The sequence below is a fragment of the Phycodurus eques genome, chromosome 21 (genome assembly GCF_024500275.1).
Source record: "Phycodurus eques isolate BA_2022a chromosome 21, UOR_Pequ_1.1, whole genome shotgun sequence".
NCBI lineage: Eukaryota > Metazoa > Chordata > Actinopteri > Syngnathiformes > Syngnathidae > Phycodurus > Phycodurus eques.
In genome coordinates, this window is record NC_084545.1 from 6,918,413 (window position 1) to 6,940,980 (window position 22,568).

Consider the following 22,568-nt stretch of genomic DNA (forward strand, 5'->3'; position numbering starts at 1 on the left):
TTTTGGGATGTGGGAGGAAACCGGAGTGCCCGGAGAAAACCCACGCAGGCACGGGGAGAAAGGCACGATGCAGGTAAACATTATTTCGATGAGGAGGAAATATCTACATACTGTATATATTATAAATATGGATGTAACACATACTTCCAGGACAACAAAGGAGTGGCTCAAGAAGAAGCATCATTAGTAAGGTCATTGAGTGGTTGATCCAGTCTCCAGACCTCAACCCATTAGAAAACCTGTGGAGGGAGCTGACGCTTTCAAGAAGAGTTAAGGATTTTGAGCGTTTCTATTTCCCTCCTCCCTCCTCCAAAAGTCTTGCGTCGTGGAGTCAGGATGAGCTTAATAAAGGTAAGGAAGCAGCCTCAAAACACATGACACAAACTTGTTAATGATATGAAGGCAATTGGAAGAAAACTGTTGTGAACACACTGTGCCATACTGACACACATGTACATGTACAGGCCTGCCTGCCTGCCTTAAGGTTGCCAACGAACATCTAAATGACTCAGAGCAGGCTCTGGAGAAAGTGCTGTGGGCAGATGAAACCAAAGTCAAACTATTTGGCATCCAATGGACCCGCTGTGTTTGGAGGGGAAAAGATGTGAGCATGAGCCAAAGAAGACCAGCCCCGCAGTCAAAAGGTCTCGAGACCTCAACTCAACAGAAAACCACTGGATCCCAAAATGATTTCCTCCAGTGTATATATGATTGGGAATCTAGAATTAAGCAAGCACAAGCCACAAATGGAAGTCCATTTAATAACTATGGTCTTTATTATTATACAAGTATTTATAGGTGCCGTTTATTGTTCTTTTTCTTTGACCCACCATAAAACTGCCGGAATGCTACCGTGAGCGTTCCAGTGGCGGCGTTGTCCACGTCTCTCCCGTGATATTTATAGCTGTTGATGGCTTCCTGCAATGCTCAGAAATCAATACAACGGCAAGGGCATTCTTCATGGCTACATCACGCTCCAAAAAGACAGTGGATAGCAATGCATACAGTGATAGGAGCCAGGGCGAGTGTCAGACAACAAAAGTGAAACCGCTCATTAGGTTGTTGTTGTTGTTGTTTTTTGTCTACCCCCCGCCTCTCCCTTGCACTTCCTGGTTGAAATGTAGTAGTTGTAGTACAATTGTAAAAAACAACAGAAACAATTGCTACTGTATTATTTCAATAGGCACTCTGGGGTTGTAAAAATGTTAATTGATACAATTCTAATTTATATAATTTATGTAAGTTAGCTCCGCTGTTATGTAACAGACACATTTTCAGAAAAAGGCAGATAACGAAAGGTTTACTTGGTTGTTAAATTTCACATCTGATGGCTGGCCAGGCACTCCAGAGACCCAACAATTTGTTTACAGGCCATTAAATAGACAATTTTTCAAAATATGTTTCTTTAAGCCAGAGCATTATTTTGATAAAGCTCTTATAATGGACATAATGGTGAAGGGTGTGCTTAATGTTGTCATGGCGACAGACTTCCGCGTCAGCATGTTTGAAGGCGGAAACCAACGAGTTGCTCTATTTCCTAGCACTTCCCCTTTCTTTTTTCTCTCTCATCAAAGCGTCTGTGTCAAAACAGAAACTGATGGGAAAGAGACGAGACGGGCGAATTCACGAGGAAACAGGACGACCGGCCGGATGACTAATATTAAGTTGAATTGATAACCTTCCAGGAACTCTTGAGACTCTCGTGGGTGGTGGTGGTGGGGGGGGGTGGCTTGAGATGAACTTTACTGGATGCGTGAGTCGCCATCCGTAGAAATGAGTGTGTCGCCAGTGACGGCGAATCGGCCCTCGTCCGCCTTCACACAGCAGTTTTTTTGACTTGTCTTATGTAATCTGGTTATTTGTGTTTATGAAGCGCACTGAGGGAATCGTGTGCTGTCGTCAGCACCGCCAAACTGCACAATAAGTTAAGAGACATTGGGCTGCAGGAGCTGGGACAATTAGAGACACTGGCCAGGGCTCCTTTAAGTCCAAATTTTGACAGATATTAGGTGACACAGTATTAACGGTGTCCAACTTCCGACACCATCGGTCACGACGTAGTAGTACCCACACTCGGTTTCAAAATCAATGTGTGTTGAAAGTCATCCAAGTGCCTTAACCATCTCCAGTATATTTCACACAGGCAGAACCTCTTATGGGGGTTTATCCCACTTCTGACAGCATTTGTCATCGAACTCCATGGAATAGCACCACAGAACCAGTTTTGAAATCATATCTATTTGGTTAGAAAATCATCCTGGTGCTTCAACCATCTCCAATCTATATCACACGTGGATGGCCTTAAGGCTTGGCATCCCACTTCTGAGATCATTTTTCACAGAACTCTGAAGAGGAGTACATACAACCCGGTGTTGAAATCGTGCCCGTTTGGTTTGAAAATCCTTCCAGTGCCTCAAACAGCTCCGTTATAGTTTCTCACACAGCGTTCTTGGATGGCCTAAGGGCTTGGCATCCCACTTCTGAAACCATTTGTCACAATACTCCAAGGAGGAGAACCCAAAACCTTGTTTGTTTGCTGGAAAATATCCCAGTTTCTTAACCATATCCGGTAAATTTCACACAGGGGGTCCTGTTCCGCAGGTCTATCCCGCTTCTGTCATCATTTGTTACAGAACTCAGAGATGCAGCATCCATAACACAGTTTTGAAATTGTGTCAATTGGGTCGAAAATCATCCCAGTGCCTAAACCATCCCAGGCATAAATCGAAGAGGGGAAACCAGTCCTTAGTGTCTTTCCAAACTGGGCATGACACGGATGGCGTCATGAGTGAGGATCCCATTTCTGACACCATTTGATACAGAACCTTTGAGTAGTATTCACAACCTGGGTTGGAAATAATGCCCATTTGAACACAAAAACTCCACACAGGAGGGCCTAAACCGAGATTGGAACCCAGAACCTCCCGACTGCGAGGCAGACATGGAATCCACTATATACCATGTTTCCACAATAATATACTGTATCTATTTTTCCATAATATGTCACCTCTAAGGTGGCACCAACCTCTGGACCGGCCGGCAAAAAACGGCCAGAGAATGTGAGAAAGAGTGACAAGGAGCAGTGTTTACTGAGCACCAGTGTCCACACATCCGTTCCCACAATGGCGCCATTGGGTGGGGCCCAGGTTAATGCCCATTTAAAAGGGCTTGCTTAACACTGAGGGAAGAAGAGGGGCCGCATACCCAAACTGCAGGGAGGTGGGGGCAACTGATTCACAGCTGGGGTCCTCAACCTCCAACAGTTTCCCCCCGCCAAGCCTTCCTCCTCACTTGCTGCTGCAAGTGTTTTTGCATCACCACCTCCACATTTTCCACCTTTTAACGACATGTCTGCAAAAGTGAGAGTGGACGGGGACACGGTTTGACTGAGGGCAGGGGCCGGCGGAAACGGGGAAGGTGGTGGTGAGAGAGACAGATAAATAAAGGAAAAAAAGGAAAAGCAGGATGGATGATTTTTACCCCCTCCCACCTTTCTCCTTCTGCTCGTGTGAAGGACAAGCCTGGCGGGGCTGCGGTCCGGCCCTGGCCGATTGTGTATGATGCCTCACACAAGAAGCCCCCCCCCCCCTCCACCATTAATCACCCATGCAGGTCTCTCACTGGCAAACACAAAGACCCCACACGGTGACTTCCACTCACACAACACAAACAACAGAGGCTGCATGTGTGAGGGGATTCCTATGCACGGTCGGCGAAATACACATCATTATTTTTCAACGTTTCTGGCTTCCAAGAGCCAAGAAAGGAATGTTGAGTTGGAATCGGTCCAAACAAGCAGCCTTCAGTTACTCTTGGCATCCACCAAGTGAATTTGTTGCTTTTAATGCAACATGGTGCTGAGATTTAAACATGAAGAAGTTGTGCAAAAACAGCTTTTGATATAGTTGAAAATGTAAGAAGCAGCTCGCAAAAGAGTACGAAGCGGGATTATGGCCAAAAATTAAAAAAAATGCTACAATGAGAGTTGAGCCTAAATATTATAAGGATTAAGTCATAACTTTGAGGGGGGGAAAAAGACATTGTGTTAAATTGTAATATTTTGAGAAAAACCATGGCATCATAATTAGTATGAATAGATGTTTTTGTTTGAATATTTTCTGCTAAGAGTCCCCCTTTTTTCTTCAACAAAATCCCACTATTTAAGAATCATAATATTATCACTTTTTTGATGCAGTAAACATACACTTTACAAAAGAAGTGTTTCAATCACAAAAGCTATTAAAGTTTCCTTGGCAGGCACAGTATCGGATACATACTTTTATCCACATTTGGAAAGAGGCATGATTTCGATCTGAAGATAGATTAAATCATTTGGGATTTTTTTCTATTTATGCTAGCATGTGCAATTTTTGAGCAAAACAATATGAGTTCTGTCACTTGAACCTTACAGTGTAAATAAATCCAGCCTTATACAATGTAGTAATCAAACACTTCCTCATTACAGCCTTTATTGGCTTTCAACGTACTAGTGCATGACCGGACCGAACTTGAGTTGTCCGTTTTCTTTTCTTGGAAACTTTCACAGCCCATTTTTTCCAAATGTTGCTTTTTGTATACTGACGTTCAAAATGACATTTTGTTTCCCCTGTCCCGTGCAACCAACATAGCCGAGATGTAAGGGATATAAATATACACGATATTCCTCGCACGAGTCGAGCAGCCGATGTTTTCCAGGTCATTTGGTGGAGGAATCCCCGCAGCAATTCTATTTCTATCGGCTGCCTCGAGCGCACTGCGTCTGTATGTGCACAGTGTGTCTATAGCAGGAGCCCGGGAAAGGACACGACCGAGGTCATCCCCTATATTAAGGCTGACGAACCCCCGTCACCACAGTTCTCAGCTACATGATATATAATATCATTAGGCCTCTTTGCTAAAAGGAATCCTGACTCTCTGGTGTAAAAACAACAAACTGTGTGTTTTTTAGGGGAATCAAAATACAAGAACGTGTTCGAACGTGACGATGACGCGGGAAATTGGACTGATTGATGGAGCAATCCGGAGGTGGAACTGTGGAAGGCAGAGTGGTAAAAATGCGGAGTTGAGCAGACAATCATCATTATGTATGTGTGTGTGTGGACCGCCATCCCGCTCAATCCCAGCACCCAGGCCACTATAATTTACCGGGTCTTCCGTAACTAGCCATCGACATGGAGGAGATGAAGACAAAGCAAGGGGAAAGGCAAAGGGTCAACAGCTACATAAACCTCTGTGTAACGAGCAATATTTGTATACCGGCAGGACGGTCGGCGGGAGTCGTGCGTCACACGCAGACGTGGGACCCCGTTAGTCAAGAGTCCAGCAGCTCACGGGTGCGCGAAAAAGAAAAACAATGTGCAAAATTGACTTTTTAACAGTTCGTATGAAAAGAGTTGGGTCTCTAGTTTGCCTGCCAACCTATTAAATGTAAAATTAAACAAGCAAGTAATTATAGAATTTGCTTGTAGAAAAAGCGAAGGACAATGACATAATTCAAAATTTGCTTTACTTTTGATACCGTATGATGACCATTTTCTGACATGTTACGGACCAAACCAGTAACTGGGTCATAATCAATTTATGTTTGTGTATTTTCTGCACTGTCAATTTGAAATAATGTACTGTTTTTAAATAAAGAGAAGGACATTTAAAAAAAAACAAAAAACAGATTTTATTTGAGGATTCATTCATTAATAATAACAAAAAAAAAAACAGATGGCAGATGGCAGATATGTTTAATAGGCATTAGGATTGACAATCTAGTGAGCTTGAACGTTGCTCTGGATCTTCACCCAGCCTTACTGATCAGGTCACGGGGAAAGAATCTAAGTGGGAGGGGGGTTATTTTGTAAATTAGCCTTACTCTTACGTAACAGATACATTTTCACAAATAGGGAGATAAGATATTACAAGACAAGAGATAACACTTGTTGGGTGGGCAGGCAGTCTACAGACTCAACTAATTCTTTAAAAACAAGTCATTTCTCTTATATGTCCCCTTTAAACTGTCCATGATGGCCTTTATCTGCCACCCAAGCCAAAATGGATGTTTTTGTTTGGTGAGAACCTGTGTAATGACCCGCAAACTGTCACATGCATGCTAATGACGTGGGCTGATTAATTAAAACACAAATGAGCGCTTATGGATTCAGGGGTCGCGCTCTAGCGAAGACTTGATTGGGCAGCGAGATTTTAAAGCCGTTGATATAAATAAAAAATAAAAGTCGACTTAACCTGCACCCACCAACCCAGCCAACGCGTGCACACACACACACACACACACACACGCACACACACACAGAGCCAGCATTAATGGTGTGTAGAGAATTTAATAAGACGACAGTAGCCCGAAATATGTGGCCTGTTAAAATTTTTACAATGAAATTACAAGGACCCCAAACTAACTGAAAGACATCCTAACTTACCATACACTTTAATATCCATAGTGTAAAGTTTAGCATTTTTTAGCTAAGGAAGCTAAACATAAACATATATATGTATTTTTTTTTTTTTACACATAATACAAGTCCAGTACATTGCCTAACTTGGAGTAGACAGAGTCAGTTGATTTTTGAGGGATTCAACTGACTACGAGGACGGCCGCAGAGCTTTATCCAGGGCCTGCAATAGTCAAAGTTCATTTTGGGTTTAAACGGAACAAAAATACATTCAAAAATAACTTTAAAAAAATACTATATATGCTAAATAAAAAATACATATATTTTTAAAAAATCCTATAATTTGTCTTTGAATGGCAGCAGGGAGTGTGGGCTGGTTGTTGGCACGTCTGCCTCACAGTGGAGAGGTTCTGGGTTCAAACCCCGGCTCGTGTTTTCCTTCTGTTTGCGTGGGTTTACTCCGGGTACTCCGGCTTCCTCCCACATTCCGAAAACATGCATTTTTGGTCAATGAGGACTAAATTGTCAATCGGTGTGAATATGAGTGGCTCTTTGTCTAATATAGTGATTGACTGGCATCCAGTCCACATTCCTCCCACATTTCAAAAACATTTTAGGTTACCTGTCCAAAGGAAACCTTGATCCAGCTAAATGCACTACACTCATAAAATTTGAGTAGTTTTTATTTTGTTTTGAGAAAGAAAAGACCAAATTCAACAACAGCGGCTTTGGTTACGGACTGTGTGTGTGTGGGTGGGGGATTGTATTCGAGAAATAACATGTTTCCTTTCTGTCTGATTAATGCATCGGTGGCAGATGCTGAGGGGATTAGGTCTAGATTAGTATCCTTTCCACTGACTGTTTTCCTGCCACGCTGCCTTTCCTGTGGTCCCCTTTTAAGAAATAAACAGGATCAGCTTTCCCCTGTGTTGTTTTTTATTTGTCTTTCATTCAACTGTATTATTTGTTTTCCACCAGCGATTGTCTTTGTTACATCTCAGCCAGTAAGGCAGGATTTACGCTGCATGGTTCTAGTGACACAATTCTGATTTGTTTCCTCTCGAGTGGCACAATTGGCAGATGCGTAAATCCAAATGTTGATGTATAAAAAAGATCACTTAGTATTATATGTTGTTATATATGTTGACATACCAACTGTTAGCATGTTAGCATTTGAACTATCCATTTGCAAAATTGTATGACCACAGGGCAGAATGATCATTAAGCTGCCTCAGCACGATCTCAACTCTGGTTGCTATCTTGCTATACTATGTTAGCATATCAACTGTTCGCATGTTTCTGTTTTTGGGTCTTCTGTACTCAGGATGCATGTAAACTCTTTGCATTTTAGCAAAAGACGTTTGAAACAAAAACTTCCTTTTTGTTGGGTCCAAAGTTTAAAGTGGTTCTACACGGGAAATCCGAACTCAGAATAAACTATTTTCCAAATGGGTTTTTGCAGGATTTTTTGAGGTTGTAGTATTACTGTTTGCGTCCATGTTATGACTGATTGTGTGGTTATTTACGTACAATTTGTGCGTCTGTGCATTCGGGCTTTTTTCATGTGTTTCGTCAGTGTAAACAGTCATATCAGATATCCGTCACTTGAAATGTAGAAGTAGGCAGTCAAAAATCGGCATTAAATCGGAATTGGGCACTTGTACCCGCAGTGTAAATCCTGCCAAAATCTAAGAAAATAAAAAAGAAAGAGATTCCTGTGCACTACTTTCGAAAACTCCATGTTCTCGCTTTGGAACATGACTCACCCTTTTTCGCTGTCATTAACTTGACTCATCAGTCTCGCCGCCTGTATGACAGCAGCAGAGGAAGTTGTAATATTATTTTTGTTCCAGAGCGTCGCTTCCCGGGTACAATTAGGTGCCTGCTAAACCGCCACAGGGAGATAAAGCTACTGTATCAGCGGCCGGGCGACCGTTGTCGAGGAATACCGGAGTCTCGGAAGGAGTGTCCCTGACCCTCTTCACCCAAGGAGCGCCTGTATTCTCCCCCCCTGAAATTGCACCCGGCAGCAGACGTGTGCTGGCTGGGCCTGTCAGATAATGACAAAGGATTAGGTCGCCTGATTCCCACACCGGCAGCCCACTGTGTTTGCCTCCCCTCTTTAGCCACAATTTATGGGCTCTGCAGAGCAGAGATAGATCCACTATAAGCATAAGCCCTCAGAGGAATAAAGAGCAGCTCTTATCCGGGGGGAGAGAAATAATCCCAATTCATGGTGCTGATTTGGGATTAATACAAATGAAAAAATTTTGCGAGATGTGATGGAATTATTTCTTCTGACCTTAGGAGTTTGTACTAACAATTTCACATGGCGTGAAAATGCTGCATTTTCATTTTCTTGTGTCGCTCGTTGTTCTGTACATAGGGGGTTTAGTTCTGAGTTCTGTTCTTACATAACCAGAATTTGTAATTAGTAATGATCCTACACTAGCACAATACATTAACAATAATCACAGTAAATATTTTAATGCAAAAACATTTATTCAAACTTATTATGTATTAAATAGGATTGTTTTAATTTATGTGATTTAAAAACAATTCAGATTAAATCAATCAATTAATTAAAAATAAGACTTTAATCATTAGTATATAGATGGCATTTATACATACATGTATATATTTAATTAAAATGAAACTTGCGCAAACAAATGTGAACGTGTATAATACTAAATCAATATCTGAATGTATTAAAATTAATTATAAATTGTAAAAATGTAATTAGTGTATCAATGGAATGAAATATATTTAATCAAAATTCAACTTTTGATTATATTAAATTACAATAAAAAATGGATATACACACACACACACACACAATGAGGACAAGTGCTATAGAAAACACAATTTGTGTCTCATGTAAACCCCTTAAATTGTTTTACTACAGCATTCACCAATTATGTGTAAGCAACAATAAGTTTGGACAAAACTCCAGAAGAGGGTCAGTCCGGCGCCTGTTTCCACAGAGTCTGGGTCCCAGTGGGAGGGGATTTGCCGTCTAGATAGGATTAGGTGGCGTCTCTTTACACAATAGTGACGTGGATAAGGACTCCTGTGCTAATACACTGCAGCAGTGACCATGCAGAGGAGCACCTGAGCCCACTGTAGGTGTATCACTGGCCAATTATTCCCCAAGACCAAGTGATTCCCACCGGAAAATCCACACAAGTTGCTAATTATGCTTGGTTTTGCTATGGTGTCGAAACGTCAGCGCACTAACAACCCCCCCAGCGACCCCCCCCTCCCCCACCAAACAATTTCTGTGCCACAAATTACAAGTTTTTCAAGTTATGAGCCGTCACTAGGGTGATTTCTTTGCTTTGTGTTGCGAGCCAAAATTTCAGAGATGCTGCCGCTTGAGTGAAGTGGAAAAAATAGGAGATAGAAGATGCTTGTACAGCTATTTATTGAACGGTACAAACAGTCAAACATACAAATACAAAATGAAAACACTTCCAAGGAGCACGGAGAAGACGCTAACACTGAACTAACCGTGTGCTTAACGGCCAACTGGACTGAATGCTGTCTTGGTGAGGCCCCAGAATGCTCCATTACTTGCATCACTAATAACAACAACAACTGCAAAATTGCATGTATCCCAATGTGGCATCCATATCCGGCCGGGCAGATTGCATCAGTGAAGGTTTCCCAATGCCCCTGCGAGGGTTCAAAGAGCTCTAATCACATTAAGGCAAGCCACTTGCCGCTGAGTCCAATCTAACCGCAAAAGCTCCCTCAGCTCAGATCAGGCTGCTCTGACCATTTAGACAAGACAACATGGGCTGTTTGCTTCAGCGTTTACATTTTCAACATTTCCTTCATTCGTCGCCCCCTGTGGAGAGTATTGATCTCCTTGCAATCGAGCCCATGTGACCCCGAGCGTAACGCAGTCGGAAGCAAACTCATGCTGATGGTTTAGGGACTGAGGATACACTGAGAAGAACATATTTGGACAAACAGCTCAATAGCAAGTCTTGTAAAATGGGCATGGTCGAAAAGAAAAGCCAACAAATAAGGCTAAGGGAGACAACAAGTCAGGTAGAAGATCCATCCATCCATCCATTTTCTGAGCCGCTTCTCCTCACTAGGGTCGCAGGCGTGCTGGAGCCTATCCCAGCTATCATCGGGCAGGAGGCGGGGTACACCCTGAACTGGTTGCCAGCCAATCGCAGGGCACATACAAACAAACAACCATTCGCACACACAGTCACACCAACGGGCAATTTAGAGTCTTCAATTAATGCATGTTTTTGGGATGAAACCGGAGTGCTCGGAGAAAACCCCCACAGGCACGGGGAGAACATACAAACTCCACACAGGCGGGGCCGGGGATTGAATCCGGGTCCTCAGCGCTGTGATGCCGACGCTCTAACCAGTCGGCCACCGTGCCACCAGGTAGAAGATCGAGTCTTAGAAAAGATCTAACAGACTCCATGAAAGCAAAGAACTAAAAAATACAACCAAAAAAATAAGATGGAAAAACATCAAGTCACACAAAAGATCGTGCCGAGACCCAATGAAAACAAGCGACTAAAAATATGATAAAAGTAATGACAGGTTGAAGAATGGATGAAGTCATACAAAAGACCAAATAAAGACAAAGTTAAACTAAGGTACCAAATTTGATTGATAAGGCAGGTGGTAGAACAAACATACATCAACTGACAAGAGATTAACCAGGTCAAACAAACTTAATTGATGAGAAAATGAGAAAAAGTACATTGATTAGTAAAAAAAAATAAAACAAATTAAAAAAGGTGGAAGACCATAGGAGCCCTAATTCATGAGAAAATAACCAGAACAAACTAGAAATAATTACTAAATATGATAGAAGTAATTAAAACAAGACACTGGTGGAACATTTTCAAGCCCACAGATGGGCAGGATCAATTTAAGATACTGCAAATACTAAATTCAAAGGAACTAAACAAGACAAAAAGTCACAGTTCTGTCCCTCATTGGTGCTCAGTTCTCTAACATGGATGTCATTCCGAGTGGATACCAGCCTGGGATGAAAATAACCACTTTACGACGTTGCTTCAGTGTGAATGCTTTGAATGGTTTGTAATTATTGCAAGCCACTCCGTCGGCTGCCCGGAATCCGCTCAATAAGGTTCAATTTCTCCGCCGCTTAATTCCGAGATTTCATGCGGCCGAATAGCTTGCCGGTCGCAGGGTTGCTGATGCGCAGCATTTCCTTTGAATCGGCCTGTGAGGAGGATTGACACGCCGTGAGCTGGTCGGACGCCACTCGGCTGAGATTACTTCTCCCAAATCTTTCTTTGGTGTTTAAGATGAGGAGAAATAGTCAAGTGGTGGGCAGGGAGAGCTCTATTAAGCACAGTTTTAGAGGGTACATATGGAAATTTTACTTTTTAATGGCTTGTGTACACAGTTGGGTCTCTGGAGCGCCTACCCAGTGCGTACCCATCAAGTGTGAAATTAAACAAGCAAGTAAATCTTTTATCTGCCTATTTCTGAAAATGTGTCTGTGCCATTTTGCACTTCTGCCCTACTGTTACGTAACACTGGGGTCCAAAAACATCAATGCACCCCAGTCAAGTTTTTGTGCCCTGAATGTGATCAGCTAGGCTGGGCGAAGAGCCAGCGCCACTTCAAATTGAATACACTTTCTGAAACACTATCAAGCAGACGCACTACCATGCAGAAACACCCACATCCCCCATGGGTGAATTCCCCTGCTATCATATCAAAGCCAAAAGTAAGGAGAGCTGCATTGAGTTTTGTTGGATGCACAAACTCACTTTAGCTTTAACAGCTTTAGCTTCCGATTAGCAGCACAGTACTTGATTGCTTTTTTTTTTTTTTTTTTTTTGTAAGACAGCAGAATTCTTTGTTCCCTTAATCAGAGATAGACATTCAAGTCCTGCAGTAGCTAAGCACTCCCAGACCATCACACTGGCACGACCATGTTTGACTGTTGGTATGATGTTCTTTATCAAACGCTGTGTTATTTGTACGACAAATGAAACATGCTGCACACCCGCTACTTTTGTCTCGTCATTTCATAGAATTTTTCTCCAAAAGTCTTGGGTATAATCAAGATGTTTCTTGCCATATGTGAGACAAGCCTGCATGGTGTTATTATTTTTATCAGCAGTGAGCTTCACCTTGGATGTCATTTTTTCTCAGTGTCTTTATATGATTGAGTCATAAACACACTGACCTTAACTGAAGCTAGCAAGGCATGCCGTTCTTTGGGACATCGTTCTTGGTTCTTTTGTGAACTCTTGGATGAGTTGTCGTTGCACTCTTGGGAGTAATTTTGGTTGGCTGACCGCTCCTGGGAAGGTTCACCACTGTTTTTCCATTTGTGGATAACGGCTGAAGTCCCAAGGCCTTGGAAATGGTGTTAACCTATTCCAGACTGATACAAATTTCAATTGAAATAGATTTTCTTTCTCATTTGTTCTTGAATTTGCTCGTGGCATGACGTGTTTCTTGTTTAGATCTTGTAGCCTAATTCACTTTGTCTGATGGGTAATACTTGAGTGATTTATTGATTTTTAAAAAAATTATAAAATCGGTCAGTAATCAGGCCTGTGTGTGATCGGTAAATTGAACTCAGCTTTCCCCCTAAAAATATCATAGGTAACTCATAATTTAATAAGGGAGAGCAAAACCTTTTATCACAGCACTACGTAGGTTTGGATTTTCCTTCTTAAATAAAATCATTGTTTAGAAACTGCCTTTTGTATTGACTTGGGTTGTGTTTTTGAGACTTTAAAATTGGCGTGATGAGCCAATTTAAATATGATAAATAATCAGAAATGAGGGACGGGGGCAAAAACGTTTTTCACGGCACTATAAGTATTCACAGTCCTGTTAGCCTTTAAGGGCTTTTATGGATTACATGGCTCCTTCAAGGACAGAAAATGCATGGCGGGACACAGAATTGACCCTGAAATCGAATCAATTTCTAGGCTATGTTAGCTCTTGAAGATAATGTCGCTCTGTGTACTGTTTGTCCGTGGATCAACGTGAACAATCGTCGCTCAAGCCTTAGCGTAACGTCCCCGTTGTGCGATGATTCACGCCTGATCTGAGAGGTGTAATTGTTGTAGAGGAAGCGGCTTTTTCTCTGACCAGCTGCCAGAATTGCAGGCAGGAAATTAAGGTGCCAGAGGGTGTGTATATATGTGAGTGTATGCGCTTCGTGGTGTTTTCTGTGAAGACAGCAAGTTGGATTGCAGATCCCGCCCCCCGCTCGGCGCCATGAGGCCCACGCACAGGAAGCTTTTCCTGCTAAATACAGCACACCCGCACCCTCCCCACTCAACTCCCCCGTCTCTAGGTCGACGAGCTGAACAGACAGTGAAAGTAGCCTCCTGTTAACGTCGGCTCCAACCCCCCCAAAAAAACAGTACCACTCCCACCCAGCTGCTGCCCCGCTCCTGTGATTTCTTTGTGTCCATCAGTAAATGTGCGCGACCGCGGCGTGACCCAACTGCTCACCGGAAACCGCGCTGACCCGACACTGTAAAACACGACACTGTCTGCGGTGTGGGAAACGACAATCTTTACGACCTCACTCTCTTCTTTCATGCCTTGCCATCTCACTGAAAGGAGATATTGTGCAAAACCGTCCCCAGGTGTCTTTCACAACATACCTGTGACATACATTTGTCAAAATACCTCAAGGATCAAGAAATACAACCACTTTACAGACCCTATTTCTTGTCGCTGAAATAAGTCGAGTTGGGTCACGCAAGTAAGCGACTATAGACCCCGTCCCATATACTGCTGGACCAATGATGAGTCTGCCGAAGGAAGATATGAACCTTGTGACTAGAGGCTAGAGACTAGAAATTTGGGGTGGTTAGTATGGCTAGTAAAAATGAGTAAAAAAAATAAAAACATCTTTGGAGAAAGAATGAGAGCATACAACTTCCAAGTAAAGAAAGCTTCATTTAAAGGTCCCATATTTTGGCCATTTAGACCTCTATAGAGTGACTCTCTGACATGGACTTAGTATAAAAGTGTCAATTTTATTTTAAAAAAACGACCTTGGTTTTGTCATACGAGTGTCCAGAAAAGGCCCCTCTGACAGTTACTTCTGTTTGACCCAGTTTTGTGTCCGCTTTGTCCATATTTGGCTAAGACTGTGAGAGCCCACGTTTGTTATGTTGACAGCACTGGCTCGGGAGCGGAGGGGTAGGCGCAGATCTCCGCTAGTGACCTAGATAAGCTCGTGAAATTCGAATGATCTCAGGGCTTTCGGCAGAAAACTCAGAAATGCGTGGTCGATTTTAATTCATATTTCACATTTACTGAGGCACCATAGAGACAATATTACACCCCAAATACTTGAAAAGGTTGTTTTGGCAAAATACGGGACCTTTAAATCTCATACACTGCCAACCTTCCCAGTTAACATGGATATTTGACTTCTAAAGCCGTCAATGGCAGTGAATGTGTTTTAAGAGGCAATAGTCCTACTTAAAACATTGCTACAGGTGATTCTCATGCAGCGAGCCTGCTCTGTGAAATATGTGGCGACAGGCTCGCAAATGAGCCAACAAAGCCTTCACAACCGTCAAATAACAACAACAACAACAACAAAAAAGCACTGAATACCTTGCTTCTATTACCAACATACTATGTTTGTGAAGCAGGTTTTCTACAAAGACCAAAACAGAATTAGGGTGTAGAGTGGATCGGGTGTCATTGTTTCACATCACCCCAAGATGGGACCAGGTACATTCAACTACATTCAACGTAATGCGAGTTGTATTTCAAATTATTTGTTTCGGTCCATCAAAAATCTTCCTTCCCTGGCACAAAAAAGGTTGGGGTTCGTTGCTTTAGACTAGGCTCCACTGTATACGACAATCCAAATAAACACAGTCTTTAATTAAAAAGACAAAAACAAAACAAATAAAACAAAAACAAAAAAAGCATGGTGTAAAACAAGCAGGGTGCCCTTTTTCTTACTCCAGCACCAAGTGACCTCCCACCCAACTAAACTACTCCTCACTCATGGACAATACTAGAGCCCGAGGATGCTGCTAATTAAAGGGCGCATCCCTGGAGTGGTGAGGGGTTTTGGGGCATACACAAGGACAGTGGAACATCAGGCTGGAGCCGACATTATTGTTGTTGCCAAGGCTGGCGAGACGAGTGCGGGGAGGAAGTCCTAAATCAATCGCGCTCACCCACGGTTCACAGCGCGGGAAGAGGCTGTCGTCAGCAGGAGGTGGACGTGTCACAATCAATTACTAAAACCGCGGGGGAATTAGACCTAATGGATTTTGACGACTGCCTTTGTCTCCCCTTTTTTGAGTTGTCATCATTTAACGCACTGGTAAACACTCAAAAAGAGATATAATGTGCATTTTTCACCACAATTTAAAACAGTTCCTTCAGCAGTTGCTTCTACAGAGCTCAGCGAGTGTGTTGGGGGTGGGGAGGGGGGTGGCACATGCATCGAGGCAGAAGTTTCTACACTATACTGTGTGTATGTGGTACACGGACACTTCATCAAACACAAATACCTGACGACCTAAGACTTTAGGAGAAGAAAGGATTTGGGTTGTCGTCGACTAGGGTCGTAAATTTCATGCAGCGCAGTGGCCTTGTGGTTACGTCTGCCTCACAGTTCTAAAGTTTGAGGATCAGACATTGGCTTGGAATTGTTCTCTCAGTGCTCGTGAGAGTTTTATGTACTCCAACATATTCCATAAAAATCACTAAAATAAGCAAATTAAAATGAAAATGTCATTCAGATATATAAATATAATTTTTTAATAGGCAAATAAATTACAATAAATTTTAAATGATACTATTAAGAAAATAGCTTGCATTAATATTCTATCATTAAAATATTTTTTTTTACACCAAATACAAAGTATTAGTAAAATAAACAATTTAAAAATATGAATTTTTTATTACATTTTATATATATATATATATATATATATATATATATATATATATATGAAATAAAATTACATGACATCAAAATTGCTTGATTACAATTAATTTCAATATAAATGACAAAATGGCTTCAATTCTTATCTTATTAAACAATCTCAAAAGGTTTACATTCACATTTAAACTATTCGTTCTGTTTTTAACCTCATATATGAATGACCTGGCCCCATCTGTTTGTTTTAAAAATCAATCGTGGCCTTGAGCTCAAAGGTTTTCTCAACGCTGCTTCAGACGATGGAACAAATTGATCCCAGTATAATTGATCTTAGTGGGAAATTTTGTCACAGGATGGACTGCGGTCGCACTTAACCCACTTAAGCGCCGCTCGTTTTAACATACGCATTTACAGTGTTAATGCACAGATAAATTAAAATAAGAGCCTTATGCAAACGTAATGCCCGTTTTTTGTTTTTTTTTCTTTTACAGCTTTACGCTAAGCACCCCTTGTTAGGAAAAATGTCTACACAATCAGTGACATTTTCCGTTTGCACCCACTCCATTAGCCATCAACACTATCTGCCGGCGCATTAGATATCATCTCAGAGGCAATCAGCGGGGAGCTGTCGCCACTGTTCCACATGCAAATGCCTCAAGGAGAAAAAAAGCCAGAGAGACAAACACTGTTTAAACCACTAAAAATAAACAAACAGGTCAAATGAAAAATGTGTGCATTATTCCATCAGTGGAAGTATAGAAATTCAAAATATTTAGCTTGAAAACGTCAACATTGCTGAACTGCTTTATCTTATGTAAGTGACACAGTTGTGTGCTGTTATATTGCATCTTTGTATAGTACTGATGGTTTCTATTAGGGATGGGCGAATATTGATACCAAGTATCGATATCGGGCTGATACTGGTCTTATTTCAAGGTATAAGATACTCGTGAAGACTGCCGAAACCACCCACCGATACAAAAGGCAAAAAAAAAAATCTGACATCGGGTAAACAGTATCGGGCGCGACACTGCGGTGGTTCGACATATCGGCGAATCATCATGTGCCTCAGAAGGAAGGTCTTTGGTCACAATTATCTGTTAATTGAAATTTTTATGTATAAAAAGCACTCGTGGTATTGGTACTCTATCGGTATAGGTGAGCACTCAAGAGTGAATACTCGTACTGGTATTCGTCAGAAAAAATGTGGCATCGAACATGCCTAGTTTCTATAATTGCGACGAGATAGTGGTGGTATTAAGAGGTGGATTAAGTCAGGTAAGTCTCTATTGAAGGCCCTGGTACCAAATGCACTCATTTAGGAGAACTAGCCACATCAAATGTGGGCCTAATTTGTTCCTGCCAAATTGAATTACAACACGGCAATTTGCAATTGAACCTTTGCACATGAACCTTTGCACACTTGTCAAAATGGTAATTAGCGTTTTTCACCACCCCCTCCCGCTACCGTCTTTAATTACAAATATTTACTTAATGACACTTAATTGGCGGACAACAGGTTAGGGACGCCAAAAGCCTGTCTTAGAAACAAGTCGCTTTGATAAAGGCCAAGTGCAAGGAAGCTACACCGTGCCGTATCGATTCCTGCACAAAAAGCTCCGCCAATGCTCTCCGCATATGTAGGTCAATGAGGCGGCGCACTCGCTCAAGTGCAGCTTCCCATCAGATATTTAGGTCACACCCCAATTACGGCAAGGCAGAGACAAGCTCTGCAGGGGGAAATAAATATATTTTTAGGAAATTTCTTTGAACAGGATGTTCAAATCTGCCCTTGGCTGAAATCCGTGGACCATTTGTACTCTCCATTTTGAACTGGAAAAAACAAAAAAAGGAAAAAGCGACTAATTATTTTGTATTATTTGTTTTGGTGGCAGGTGGGTGCTGACACTTTTCACATTTGTTGAGTCCCTTTGGCATTGTTGAAGTGATTTTCAAAGTCTAGTTGAAAACTACGCAATCAGACAGACAAACTGTCGTAAAACCAATTGTCATGTCTTCCTCCTTAAGAGTCATACGTTTTGTTCCTCAGGTATTTTTTTTCTGTTAAATTCTTTAGTTGGAGTTTAAAAAAAAAAATTCAACAAAAGAAGTCACTTTTTGGATTTTCAGTTGCCATTTGAAAGAATGCTACTCGGATTAGCTGGAAGCAACTAGAAAGATGACAGCTCGTGTGATTGGGTTTGAAAGCGGACCTGTCTGGCCTCTATGCTAATGGTCGGGCTGCGAGACGCTCCTTTTTGGCAGAGCTCTCAATCCACTCAGCCTTTTTTTTTTTTTTTTTTTTTTTTTTTTATGCACATGACATCATCATTCACGCAGCCGTCATGACATCAACGGATCAGCAAAAGCTGTCAATTCGAAAGCACAGCTCGTTTTGTTTCTCGACACATATCTGGCTCTGCGTGCCAAAACTCACGGTGAGCTTTGTGTACGAGAATGCCGCCAACCTTATTTTACCTCTCCTGCGAGACTGAATGTAAAAGTCAATAACGTCACACACGAGCTCGGCATGCGGTCCGCATCAGATCGAGGCCTCGCGAGCGATGCTCAGCGAGGGGTGAGGGAGAGTGTGGGAGGGGTGGGGGTGTACTCGCTCCAAAAAACCTTTGAACGATTTACACGCTACTGTAAAGCAGACTTCATCATTTCTTTGTGTGTGTGTGTGTGTGTGTGTGTGTGTATGTGCGTGTGTGTGTGAAAAGTAGAAATGTTGCAAGGAGGCAGAAGTGTTCCTTATTCACATGACTGTTGAGTGACAGATTTGGTGCACGGTAGAAAAAAAAAAGGTCTTCACTGGCTGAGATATTATTTTAAACTAGCTAAAGCGAAATATAGCGACGATCGTGCAAAATTTGAGCATTTTCCCTTCCTCGCAATCAAAGTCAACAAAGGCCTGATTGTTGGCTGTCTCTAAAAGATTATCCTGAGTGATTACCCTATAATGTAGGGTGCGATAACGGGATTTTTCCTTCACGATTTGCTCGGAAAACAGTCATCAATGTTAAATCTTTTCAATATTTAAGATCTCAACTCGTTATGTGTGAGATCAACACCGCGTTTGGCCCAGACACAGACTTTGTGATTGTAAGGTGAAACGAAACATGAACCAATTTAGCTGGGTATTCACATACCGACAGTCAGGCCAAATTTGAGATTTAACCCTCTACCAGATTATCCTAAGAGATTATCCTGTTGTGTGGGGTCGCTCAAGAGTGATTCTTCTGCCTCGGATCTGCTCGGAAAACGATTGGGGCCGACGATCGTAAATGTTTAACTTGTTCAGTATTTACGATAGAAAATCCTTGTGCATGAGGTCGACACCGGGTTTGGCCAAGCCACGGACTCTAATTGATAGAGAGCCAATCATACTTAGCACCACAGAGTTTTTTTTCTTCATTAGAGCATTTCAAATTGTAGGTAATAGGACACACGGGCAACGCCATTACTTTTGTTCAGAAGAAAAATGGATGGGTTCAAATAAAAAGGCGCTATTTTGTAAATTGTGTATCCAATCCAGACGTAAATATCTGGAAATTAAAGTTGAACTGTTTATCTGCCGTCTCATATTCATCTTTTGATATCAAACCAAAATGTTGCAGTCTACAGAGGATCTTTCAAGCACAGCTGGAGAAACACAAGCATGCAGACGCACGGTCATGCAGAATTGCCCACATTCCCCATGGATGCGACGGCCCTGCTATAATGTCAAAATGAAAAGGTAAGCAGAGCTGCGTAGAGTTCTGTTGGTATTACCTATAAGCAGAAAGTAACAAAGTTAGCTTCTGATCAGCGGCACATACTTGAATGTTCGGTGAAATTGTTGACGCTGTTGGTAGTGTGTCCATGCACCACATAGACAGCGTACTATATGAAGTGCTGCTTCTATGGGTGAAAAGGCTTTTTTTTTTTTTTTTTTTTTACAGATCTTTTTTTCTGCTCCTGCAAGTAAATTCCACCTGTTCAATCCCTTAGCTTGATCCCTGTTTGACAAAGTAACGAAATTTAGATTTGCCATTGGCCCAGCAGTATATGGGGCAGCAGGATATGCAATCACTCACTTGCATGAGACAGGGTCGCCCTCTCAAACGGGCTGTGTGTATAAATTGTCCTATAATTAGTGATCCTTGGGGTATTTTGATCAGACAAGACATCTGGGAACAGTTTTAAATTGTGAAAAAATGCATAATATGTCTCATTTAAAAAGAGCCAAATTCAGCCATGATCGGTTTTATTACTTTTCCCACAGTGACATCTGTGAAGAATCGCATATTTGAGTTCCTGAAAAATGGACTTCCTACTGGAAAATATTACAAAGCAGAGAATGAAGCAAATTATATTTCAAACGTTGGAATAGAGCAAAAATTGTTAACTGTAAGCTTTAAAAATGTTGTGTTGACTTTTTTCTTGTGGGTGGGTATTAAGGGGTTTTTAACCATCATCATCAGTCACAATGATTTCCCCCCCACCCCCTACCCCAAATTCTGTGAGAACCATTCGGACAGCGAACAGGAGCAATCCACCTTAAGCTTGTTATTCCGAGGCGCCTTCCCTCAGGCAAATCCAGACACACTGGATGGCGTTCCCAGTTGTTATCCTCGCAATCTTCTTCAAGTTATTGCTGGCATCCGTGCGGCTATTACAGCTGTGGTATCAAAGCGATGCGGCGGAAAAGCGGGAACACAATGTCCCAGGGAGAAAAAAAATAATAATGAAAGAAAACAGAATCAAGAAAAAAGAAGGAGAATACATCATCAGATTCCATTGGCAGCTGCGGGTCAAATGTAGAAAGGAGGGATGAATCATGTGATGATGTCCCGCTGCCTGCATCTCACATTTCAGGACGCTACATAACATCACACACATGCTGTCATGTCTGCCAAAGGTGGTGATTTTTGCAAACGGAATGCATGAAGTCATCAAAATAAAAATGAAAAAACAAGCCTTTAAAATTAGCGAGATTTCTGCTAGTGACAGGGAAAGTTCGAAGGGAAGTGTCTTGTTTCCGTGCTGCCTACTACTAGGTAACATGGCAGACAGCCAGCTTAAGGAAACATTATACTGTATGTGTTTATCAACACTGGAAGACAAGCTACTGCTATACTTTTATCCCAGGCTTTTAGGGCTTCTTGTTATGCAGTATCTTAGGGCATTACAGAAAGAGCTGAAAAAATGTGAGGGGGTTCCAAAGGGAGGAAAAAAAAGAAAGCGAATTGACGAGTTTGTGAATGGCGAACAGTGATTAGGTGGAGTTTCACTGTACTCTATCGTAATTGCTATGAAAAGCCACATATAAGATCATTAATGTTGCGCCAAGAAATCCATCCATCCATTTTCTGAGCCGCTTATCCTCACTAGGGTCGCGGGAATGCCGGATCCTATCCCAGCTATCATCGGGCGGGAGGCGGGGTACACCCTGAACTGGTTGCCAGCCAATCGGAGGGCACATACAAACAAACAACCTTTTGAACCAGTTGAGCCAAGAAATGTTTTCCAAAAATTCTGTACCTTGCTTGAACTATCTGGCTCCAGCTGAGAGTGAAACAAAAACAGGAACTAGAAACCCGCCAAAATAAAATAAAACAAAAATCAGTAATAACATTGTTTTTTTTTTCCCCCCTAAGGGTAAAATCCAGTCTGAATAGTTTTGTTCTTTTGTTCAGCTTGTTCTGTTTAATTTAGAGTCAGAACGCGCCGTAGTCTATCATTAACCTACACTAACACAGTAGTTAAGTCATAATTGCAGTAAATACTGTAAATGAAGTGTGAAAATATATAATTCATAATTATAAAATATATAATTCATAATTATAAAACATGGCTCAAACACCAAATGAAAATCACTAAGTATAATGGTAAATGAGCTTGTGCCAGCGTATTCTTCTTACTCCACTGCGCAAACCAGTTCATTGTGCACCAATTCGTAACCTTGAAACATTGTAAAGCCAAAGACATCTTCAACATTTCGTCATACACTATATGCCCGAGCAGCATGTGGTGTACTGTGGCCTCAAGCCATCAATGTATATGACAAACAACACAATTCTTCTTTAAGCAACACACAATGATTTTTAGTTGTCACACATGCCATTTTTGAGCCTTACAACCACTCCACTAATTCCCCAGTAATGAGTTGAAAGTGCTGCTGTCAGCGCCGTTGCTGGCTAATCGCGTCCCGAGGTGACGAGCGCTTGAAGTCGTCACCCACCCTTAATAATACGGCAGGTTTCTTTTTACCTCCAGTG

General features: G+C 41.8%; 1 long non-coding RNA gene across 1 annotated transcript; it reads left to right on the forward strand.

The window, feature by feature from the left end:
• LOC133396695 (uncharacterized) lies at positions 1-5,676 on the forward strand. The gene is made up of 3 exons (XR_009767398.1): positions 1-73; positions 151-351; positions 4,949-5,676. It is a non-coding gene; the product is annotated as an uncharacterized LOC133396695 (long non-coding RNA).
• The last annotated feature ends 16,892 nt before the right edge of the window (positions 5,677-22,568 follow it).